The sequence below is a fragment of the Thamnophis sirtalis genome, unplaced genomic scaffold, assembly GCF_051295495.1.
Source record: "Thamnophis sirtalis isolate CommonGarterSnake01/CBP01778 unplaced genomic scaffold, rThaSir2_p1.2 scaffold_3, whole genome shotgun sequence".
Taxonomy (NCBI): Eukaryota; Metazoa; Chordata; class Lepidosauria; order Squamata; family Natricidae; genus Thamnophis; species Thamnophis sirtalis.
In genome coordinates this window covers 18,164,062-18,173,867 of record NW_028261383.1, presented here as the reverse complement: position 1 = coordinate 18,173,867, position 9,806 = coordinate 18,164,062, and positions in this window count along the sequence as shown.

Below are 9,806 nucleotides of genomic sequence, written 5' to 3'. Positions count from 1 at the left end.
CCTTCAAAGGGAATCAGACCCCTCCCCACCTCCTTCCCTGGGAACCTGGTACCTTCAGCTGGAAGGAGGCCAGCCAGTTGCAGGCAGAGCCTGCTCGGGGGTGGGGGTGTCTCCCTCTGCATTCTCCCCAATCCTCCCCAAGGAATGTAGCATCTGAAGTAACCAACTTGGTCTTCTGTTCTGGGACCTTTTGTGCTTCTCATGTCACTCCTCCTTTTCTGCGATGGGCTTTTATCCCATGGAGATCGAGGTCCAGTGGCTGAAGAATGGGCGGCCAGAGAAGGAGGGCGTGGCCTTCAGGGAGGAGCTCCAGAACAGACTGGACTTATCCGCTCTAGGTGATGCTGGAGACCCAGACCTAGCGGGGTGACTTCTAGGCTTGCATGTTGGAGCACACCAGCCTGGAGGCCCCCAACACCATCCTGTGGGGTAAGCCCTCCCCTCTTGTTCTGGGGACCCCACCCTGCCCTGAGAAGGGGGACAGCCAGAATGGACCCTCCTGGGAGAAGGTGGGCCTGATCCTCCTGCTCATTTGAGGCTCCTCCTTCCCCAGAGCTCCCTTCCTCCAGCTTTGCCAGGAGGAAACTCTGGACGGGGGCTGTGGGGGCCGTGATAGGAGTGGCCTTCCTGGCTGTGGGGCTCTTCTACCTGAAGAGCAAGAAAGGTGAAGCGGTTCATAATTATGCTTATATAGTTTCCCATTTGAGGCTAAGATATTGACCCCAAGATATTTGACTTTTTTAACTACCTCACATCCTAGCATCCCTCCTAGTTCTTCCTTTTGTTTAGTATTCATATTTATAGCTAGTATTTTGGTTTTTCCTAAATTTATTTTAAAACCAGACACTTGACCATATTGATTAATTGTGTTGATTAGAACCATACTAGATTCCTGCGGTTGTTCCAATATTATAACCAAATCATCCGCAAAAGCGCGGAGTGTGTATTCTTGCTGCCTAATCTTGATCCCTTTTAGACCATCCAAGCCCCGTATCTTATTCAATAATACTTCCAATGTTATAATAAACAATAGTGGGGACAAAGGACAGCCCTGTCTTGTACCTTTTCCGATTTGAAAGGAATCTGTTAAAGTTCCGTTGACTATGATTTGAGCTGTTTGCTGTTGGTATATTGCTTTAATTGACCGTAAAAAGCTGTCTCCTATCTGCACTTTTTGCAATATCTTCAACAGAAATTGCCAATTAACTCGATCAAAGGTCTTCTCAGCATCCAGAAATATGAACGCAGCAGGGATTTGTTTATTCTTTCCCAAATATTCTAAAGCATTAATAATTAATCTAACATTACTCTTCATCTGTCTCCCCTGTATAAAACCTGTTTGGTCAGTATGTATCAATTGTTGAATAACCACCATTAACCTATTTGCTAGTATTTTAGTAAAAATTTTATAATCTACATTAAGTAATGAAATAGGTCTATAATTTTTTGGTTGGGTAATATCTTGATCTTCTTTGGGTATCAATGATATAAACGCTGTCTTCCATGATGGGGGCACTTTACCTTCCGTTTGAATTTTATTAAATAGTTCTCTGAGAGGTTCTACCATTTCTAACTGTAAGTTTTTATAGTAAACCGCTGTCAGGCCATCTGTACCTGGCGCTTTCCCTAACTTTAGTTGTTTGATTACCTGCAGGATTTCCCCAGAGGTTATTGGTTGGTTCAACTTTTGCCTGTACTCTTCTCTAACTAGGGGTATTTTCTCTTTGTCTAAGTATTTATCTATGTCCAAACCCCTAATTTTATCCCCTTTGTACAATTCTGTAAAAAATTCCCGAAATGCCTTTTGAATCTCCTCCTGTTGAAACACCTCCTTCCCTCTATAACACAATTTGGATACATTTCGAATTTTTCTTTTTTTCCTAATCTGATAAGCCAACCACCTGCCGGGCTTGTTTGCGTTACAGAAAGTGTTGTGTTTTGCGTATAGTAAACTAGTGGCTACCTGGTCAGAAATCAACATATCAAATTGGGATTTTAATATGGAGATTGCTTCCTTAGTCTTTATATCGCCTGGATTCAATGTTAATTCCAACTCTTTCCCTTTAATTTCCTCTTCCAATTCTTTTCGTTTTTGCCCTTGTTTATATCTATGTATTTTGTTTATATTCATCAGTACTCCTCTCATATACGCATTGCTTGCATCCCATACAAATTCCATAGATGTACCCTTATTCATGTTGAGAACAAAGTATTCAGATAACAATTTTTTACAATCATTAATGTACTTTTCATATCTAAATAAGTTTTCATTCAACCTCCAAGACCTTCTTGCCTGCACTACCCTTCCCAATTCCATCCAAACTGGGTTGTGATCCGAAAGAACCCTCGCCGCAATCTTTGTCTTCTTCACCCTAGAAAGTAAATCATTAGTAATTAGTATAAAATCAATCCTTGAAAAGGATTGATGTCTATCAGAAAAAAAGGTGAAGTCATATTCCTCTGCATTTCTTTCTCGCCAAACATCTCGCAATTCAAAGTCGTCCATCATGTCAAAAAAAGATTTGGGTAACTTAGCTCGGATTTTAGTATTTGGGCGAGATGTCTTCTTATCTCTTTTAGTATCAATCACGCCGTTCCAGTCACCCAAAAGTATACAAGACTTAAAGTCCCACTGTACTAATTTAGCATGAAGATTTCTATAAAATCCGTCTTGCTGTTGATTAGGAGCATAAATTCCCAAAAGTAATGTCTTTTTCCCTTCTAAGATTAAGTCTAATGCAATATATCTTCCAAAGGGATCTGCTTCAATTAGTTCAGCCTTAATGTCTTTTCTTAAGTATACAACTATGCCATTTTTCTTTTCCGTAGCAGAGGTCACAAAATGTTGACCAAGTTTGGGGTTAAACAAATATTTTTGATCAGTTGATTTGATATGAGTTTCTTGCAGACAAATTATATCATTCTTGAACTGTTTGAGATAATGAAATATTTTCTTTCTCTTCTGTGGAGAGTTCAGTCCATTGACATTCCATGTCAAAATCTTAGTTGTCATTTTTGGTTGCCTGAAGCTTTTTTAGAGCCTCCTGCATGGCCTGTCTAACCTTTGGCCTGTCTCCTCCCACGGCTTCTGAGCTTGTTGCTGTAACTCCTTGATCAATGGCCGGTGATTGTTGAAATTGTTGCGTTGTAGCTTGTTTTTCCATTTGTCTGGTAGTCATACGGCTAGGTCTTTGTTCCTTGACCCCTTGCCCTTCCGGGAGGAGGAGATGGTACGCTTTGTCTGGTAGTTGTGTGGTTTGCTGTTTATCTTGTCCTTCTCATGGTCTTTCTCCAGATCCAGATGATTCAGGGTGACCCACCTTCAGAATCTTGTGATAGAAATCTCGAGCTTTCCATACAGAGTTGAGACGGTATCTTTGCTTGTCGAATGTAATTATAATACCAAATGGCACATCCCATCTATACTGTATCTGACGGTTTCTGAGCTCTGCCACTAGAAAAGCATAGTCTCTCCTGGCTCTTAGCATTTGAGGTGGTATTTCTTTCAGGAAAATCAAATCCTGTCCGCCGATTTGAAGCCTGGTGTTATAGGACTCTTGTAGTATCATGTTTCTGAATTCTCTTGTAGCAAAGTATATAACTACATCTCTGGGAAGTTGCTTCTGTTTCGCCGCCCACGAGTTAACGCGATAAATTTTGTCGATCTGCCAGTCAAAGTTGGACCCCGGTCTTCCCACCAGGCCGTCAAAAGCCTCTGAAAAAATCTGCTTCAAGTTCTCCTGTTTATCTTCGCGCAGCCCCCTGACTCTTAATGCAAGCTCCATCTGTCTGTACTGTATCATAATAATTTGTTTCAGTGTTTTCAACTTTTTGTTGTACCACTTCAGTTTTGGATGTCAAATTAGTGTTGGCTTCATTAAGGAAATATATTTTATTCAATTTTCACATTCCATTTGCAATCATTTATATACAGGGTATTTAACCACCGTATATAAATACATTCTTGTTCTTATTAAAACTATATTAACACCCCCCCACCCCACCCCCCACAATCCCCATCCCTAATCCTCCCGACTTCCCAGGGTCCACACCTGGCACTACCTTCTGTCTAAGATATCTTGTATACATATGGATTAAAAAATAAAAGTAATATATCAAAAAAAAAAAAGAAAGAAAAGAAAAGCAGAGAAAGAAAAAAAAAAGGAAAAAAAGAAAAGAGAAAAGAGAAAAAAGAAAAAAAGAAACCACTCTTTGTGTTGATCTCAGCCCCCCATCTTTATCTATGCTTAAATAGTATAAATCATTCTATCTATATTTTATTCTCATCTCTTACTTCTTTGCTATTTACCCCGACCTTCTGTAGACTCTCCCGTTCCCTTCCTAAACCTCATGATCCCTTCCAGTAAGATTTAAGCAGCGTAGTTTATGCCATATATTCAAATATAACTTTACAGACAAGTAATCAAACTTTCCCATCTAGTAAAATTTAAACAACGTAAATGATCTTTCTTTACCCCTTTTTCAAACAGTAATTCAAAATAATCTAACCCGATTTCCCCTTCTTAGTAAAGTTAAGCAGCGTAGATCAGATATTACTTTACACAGGAATCAATTTCTGTAATTCCAACCGACTTCCCCTTCTAATAGAATTTAGATAACTTAGTTCATTCCACATGTATTTTACCCTCATCCCCCACTTGTCTGATATTTACCACTATCAAATTTATACTACCATTTGTTTAAAATATAACTCAGAGCGATTTGTAGCATGAATCCTTCCACATATTCCAATAATACTTTCAGCAAAATTCAGTTAACCTTCTATTTTAAGGTAGTCGCTTCTAACAAAGTTTAAACAACATAAATCATTCCACATTCTTTTTACAGTTATCTTAAGATAATCCCAAGCGGCTTCCTGTTCTAATAAGCTTTAAACAACGTAAATTTTGCCCTCATCCCTTGCTTGTCTAATATTTATCACAAATAACGTAGTACTACCATTTGTTTAAAATATAACTCAGAGCGATTTGTAGCATGAATCATTCCACATATTCCAATAATACTTTCAGCAAGATTCAGTTAACCTTCTATTTTAAGGTAGTCGCTTCTAACAAAGTTTAAACAACATAAATCATTCCACATTCTTTTTACAGTTATCTTAAGATAATCCCAAGCGGCTTCCTGTTCTAATAAGCTTTAAACAACGTAAATTTTGCCCTCATCCCTTGCTTGTCTGATATTTACCACAAATAACGTAGTTCATTCCACATGCATTTTACCCTCATCTCTTGCTTGTCTAATATTTACCACTATCAAATTTATACTAGCGTTTATTTGAAAAATAACTCAGAACTATTACAACCAACTTTCCCTTCAAATAAAAGTTAAGTAGCATGGATCATATTCAAATAATGCTTTCAGCAAGAGTCAGTTAACCTTCTATTTTAAAATAGTCCCATCTAACAAAGTTTAAACAACATAAATCATTCCGCATTCTTTTAACCACTATCAGATTTATGCTAACGTTACTTTAGAATCTAGCTCAAAGTAGTTTCACCCAGCTTTCCCTTCTGATAAAAATTAGTCCACTTTTTCTACCGGAGAGAGGTCTCAAACCCCCATTCAGTCCTCAACTTTAGGAAGTCTTTTGAAGTATCTAAATTCTCGATCTGCGTTCTTCTGCTTCTCCGAGGGAGGAGGGGCTACCCCCTCCATCTTGCAGCCGCATGGCCAGCCGTTTGCTTTCTCCTTCCGCTTGTCTCTCCTCTCTTCCAAGCGCGTCAGGAAGTCCCGCCTTCAGAATCCTACAATAGAAATCTTGAGCCTCCGAAACAGAGTTAAGACGAAATCTTTGATTCTCAAATGTAACCGTGATGCCGGCAGGGGCCTCCCATCTGTATCGAATCTGTTGACTCCTAAGCTCTTTAGTTAAAAAGGCGTAGTCCCTTCTTGCTCTCAACATTTGGAAAGGTATATCTTTGAAGACAATCACGTCCTGGTCATCAACTCGGAGACTGTTATTATGAAACTTTTGCACAATCGCGTTTCTAGATTCTTTTGTAGAGAAATGTATAATTATGTCCCTCGGGAGCTGTCGCTGTTCCGCTATCAATGAGTTCTGGCGATAGATTTTCCGAATCTGCCAATCAAAGTTAAGTCCCGGGCCTCCCAGCGCATGGCTGAAGGCTTCAGCAAATGTCTGTTTCAAATTCTCCTGCTCCTTTTCACGGAATCCTCTGACTCTTATTGAAAATGCCTTCCTATCAAAATTTAGCGTCATAAGCTGTTCTTCGTTATTTCTAATTTTTTCTTGTAAAATTTGAATATTGGTAGTCAAATCAAAATTAGCCTTCTCCAGACTTTCCAATTTGTTCTCTATTTCAGCAGAGTAATCTGACAGGGCAGACACGGCTGCAAACGTATTCGCCTTCATTTGATTAACTTTAGATTTTAGATCCTCATAAAGTTGCAATACAAATTCCTTAAGTTCTTGCTTAAGGGCATTAAATATTTTAAAGAGATATTCCTGTGTTAAAACTTCTCCAGTAGAGGGCGTAGGAGACAAAGGCTGTGTTTCCAAAAAAGATTGTTTAAATTCTTTAGACACATTTGTAGCAAGACGTTTCTTTGATCTGGGTGCCATAATAGATAAACAAGTAAGCAGTGCTTCGCTCCCCTCTATTTCCAAAGAAAAAGAGTTTATTTTGTTAAGGAGCGGTCTGCAGGAAGATAAGCCCGGCTAAGTACATCCAGTAATCATCCACGGAGAGAAATCGCCATTTTAAAGTCTATTTAAACAAAGAAGTCTTTAAGACAAATGGTGCTGGTATTTAAGATAGTAATAAAAGCATAAATCTCACAGGGGTGGTACCCTCCCATATCAACTCTAGCTTGAAAAAAACTTTGTTTTGTCCTGGGGGGGGCTAGCCTGTCTGGGGCTGCCAAAAAAAAAAGGCAGCTGAGAAGAACTGGCCGGAGATAAAGGCTCCGCTTCGGCTGGATCTAATCTCTTCCACAGCCAAAAAAAGAAAAAGGCTGTGGCTTACGAATAGACCCTAACCTACGGAGCTATCCTCCCTGCCCCTTTCTTAGCCAAAAAGGGGTGCTATCTATGATCTTATTTAGATATACAGACCAGATCTCTGAGGAGCTCGGTGGAGCCCTCCTCGGCAACAGGCCACGCCCACAGGAAGTCCATTAAGAACCTCTAAATTATCTTCCATTCCAGCAAGATGTTCTGTCAGTACATTTACAAGTCCCACCATGTCATCATTTATTTTGGCAATCCTAATATCAAACTTATCAAATAAGACTTTCATTTCATTCTTTATTTCCTCTCTGAATTCTCTGGAGGTTTCTAGATTCTGCTCTCTAAATTCTCTAAACGTTTCCAAAAAGAATTCTTTCGTTAACAAATCTCCACTAGGGGGCATAGAGGGTGGAGGCTGCAACTTTGTGCCAGGTATGGGGGACGTACTTCTAGGAGGTAATTTCCCAGGAATTAATTTTGATGCCATTATGTCTTTTCTTCAAGCAATTAATCAAACTCTGCTGGCCCACTGTGCAGCTTACAAAAGAAAGAGAAGAAATAAAAAATAAAATTTGGTCACCTCTTTATTTGTTCTTAGGGGTTTTTCAAAGGTTTTCAAAAAAAGGGGGTTATAAAAAAGCAGCTCGGCATGTTCAGCGCCATTTTAAACTTCTCTGTATCGAAAATATATATTTGCAAAGTTAATAAGAGAAAAGTCTTGTCAACTCCAGAGAGGTAAAACTAATTAATGAAATACTGCTTGCCAACTATTCCTCCCTTTTTGCAGAAAGTTTACGGGAGGTTTCAAAAGATTAACATTATACCAAAACAGTTCAGTATATTCACCTCTGTTTGGAATGTCTCTATATTAGCAAAGAGGCTTTTAAAACTTTTAAAGGTTGATAAAGATTGATTTGTAGGCTCTTCAGAGAAGTGAAACTAATTAGTGAGATGCTTTTCCTTTGATCTTTTATCTGTTCTTCGCCGAAGAGTCAGGAATGTAGCATTATTATTACATTATTACAGTTGCGGAAGCTATAGAATCGCCATTTTGGGAGCTTATTAGTTTTAAGAAGCCAATTGCATGAAGGAAACTCTTATAAAACTGAAGCTGGGATTTTTCTTTTAAAGAAAGGCAGATAAAGTTCTCAGGTACGGACTCTGCTTGTATTAATTTCAGATAAATATCTCAAAAATTGTCCAAAGAGGGGGTTCCTTACTTTGTGCTGTGATGAACAGCCGAGGTTCCTGGCTCGGAGAGGTGATTCAGCTTTGGTTGTGCCCCCCCTTCTGCTCGCAGCAAAAAAAAAAAAAGGCTGCAAACTTCAAAAAAAGCTCTTACCAGCTGGATCTCTCTCTCACTCTTCTATGCCTGAAGGGTGAGATTTCTACCAGATGTTTAGGCAGATAACGAGACTAGAAACCTGGGGGCAGCTCAATTAAGCCGCCGCCGACAGCAAGGTCCCGCCCCGGAAGCCATAGGTATCCATTTTTGTTGTAAGATGTATAGCTGGCTTTCTTTTCTAGTGTTCTGGGTTGCTGTGTTTGCTTTTATCGAAATCCTGTGTTGCACAACTCCGCTTATTGGATATTGGGTTGTTATTTCTTTATCAGGAGAAGACAGGACCTCCACGTCCCCCTCCCACCCAGGTTATTCTCCCTCCCTGACTGGTCAGTGAAATCCAAGCGAGAGAAGGAAAGGCAGCTCCAGCTTTTTCATCTATTTGGACACTCGAGCTGAAACTAAGAAGCGCAGCTCCAACGGGGAAATTGGTAAATATTGGTAATTTGAGAGACCGCCTCCTGCCAATTACCTCCCTCTGACCAATTAGATCGCATAGATTAGGCCTCCTCCGAGTTCCATCTGCCAGTCAGTGCCGACTGGCAACTACACGGAGGAGAGCCTTTTCAGTAGTAGCTCCGACCCTTTGGAACGATCTCCCCGTGGAGATTCGTACCCTCACCACCGTCCACACCTTCCGCACAGCCCTTAAGACCTGGCTAGCCTGTCAGGCCTGGGGATAAAGATAATTTGTCCCCACCCGAATGATGAATGAATGTTGCTTACTATTTTACTTCTATGTATTGTTTGTGTCTATTGTCTGTACCCTCCCTTCCTTATTTTATGTAAGCCGCCCTGAGTCCCCTCAGGGAAAAGGGCGGCCTATAAATACTAATATAATTAATAATTAATTAATTTAATTAGAACCCTTGGAAAGCCCCTCAAGATACGAATATATTCAACTCCCTCTTATTTTTCCCCTATTTCACCCAACAACAGCGATTATTGAACCAAAGCCAGCCTGTTCTTTGCAGTGGATCAGAAAATCACAGGAATGGCTCAAAAGGAGAGGCCTTTAGTGAAGAACAATGCAATATATTACCTTCCCCCCACCCCCCGATCCATGGATTGTGTGATAGAATTGGTGGAAGGAGCCAAATTACAAAAACCAAAAATGTATTCCATGATCCCCAGAGAAATGAAGGAGCTGAGGGAGTACATTGACACCAATCTGGACCATGATTGACTTATTCTCCAAACAAGCTGGTTTTATCGCTGGCAATGGTCTCCCCTCAATGAGGAAATTAGCTAGCCTATCTGTTAAACACATTTATCGGCTACATGGGGTTCCTTGCAGGATTGTATCAGACAGGCGTGTCCAATTCATGGCTAAATTCTGGTTGGAGTTTATAAAAGTGATCGGGTCATCCCAAGAGTTAAGTTCTGAATTCCATCCAAGCATGAATGGAGCGGCAGAACATCAGAATGGCATCAGATTGGGCAGTACTTGAGATGTTATGTAAATCAGAGGTC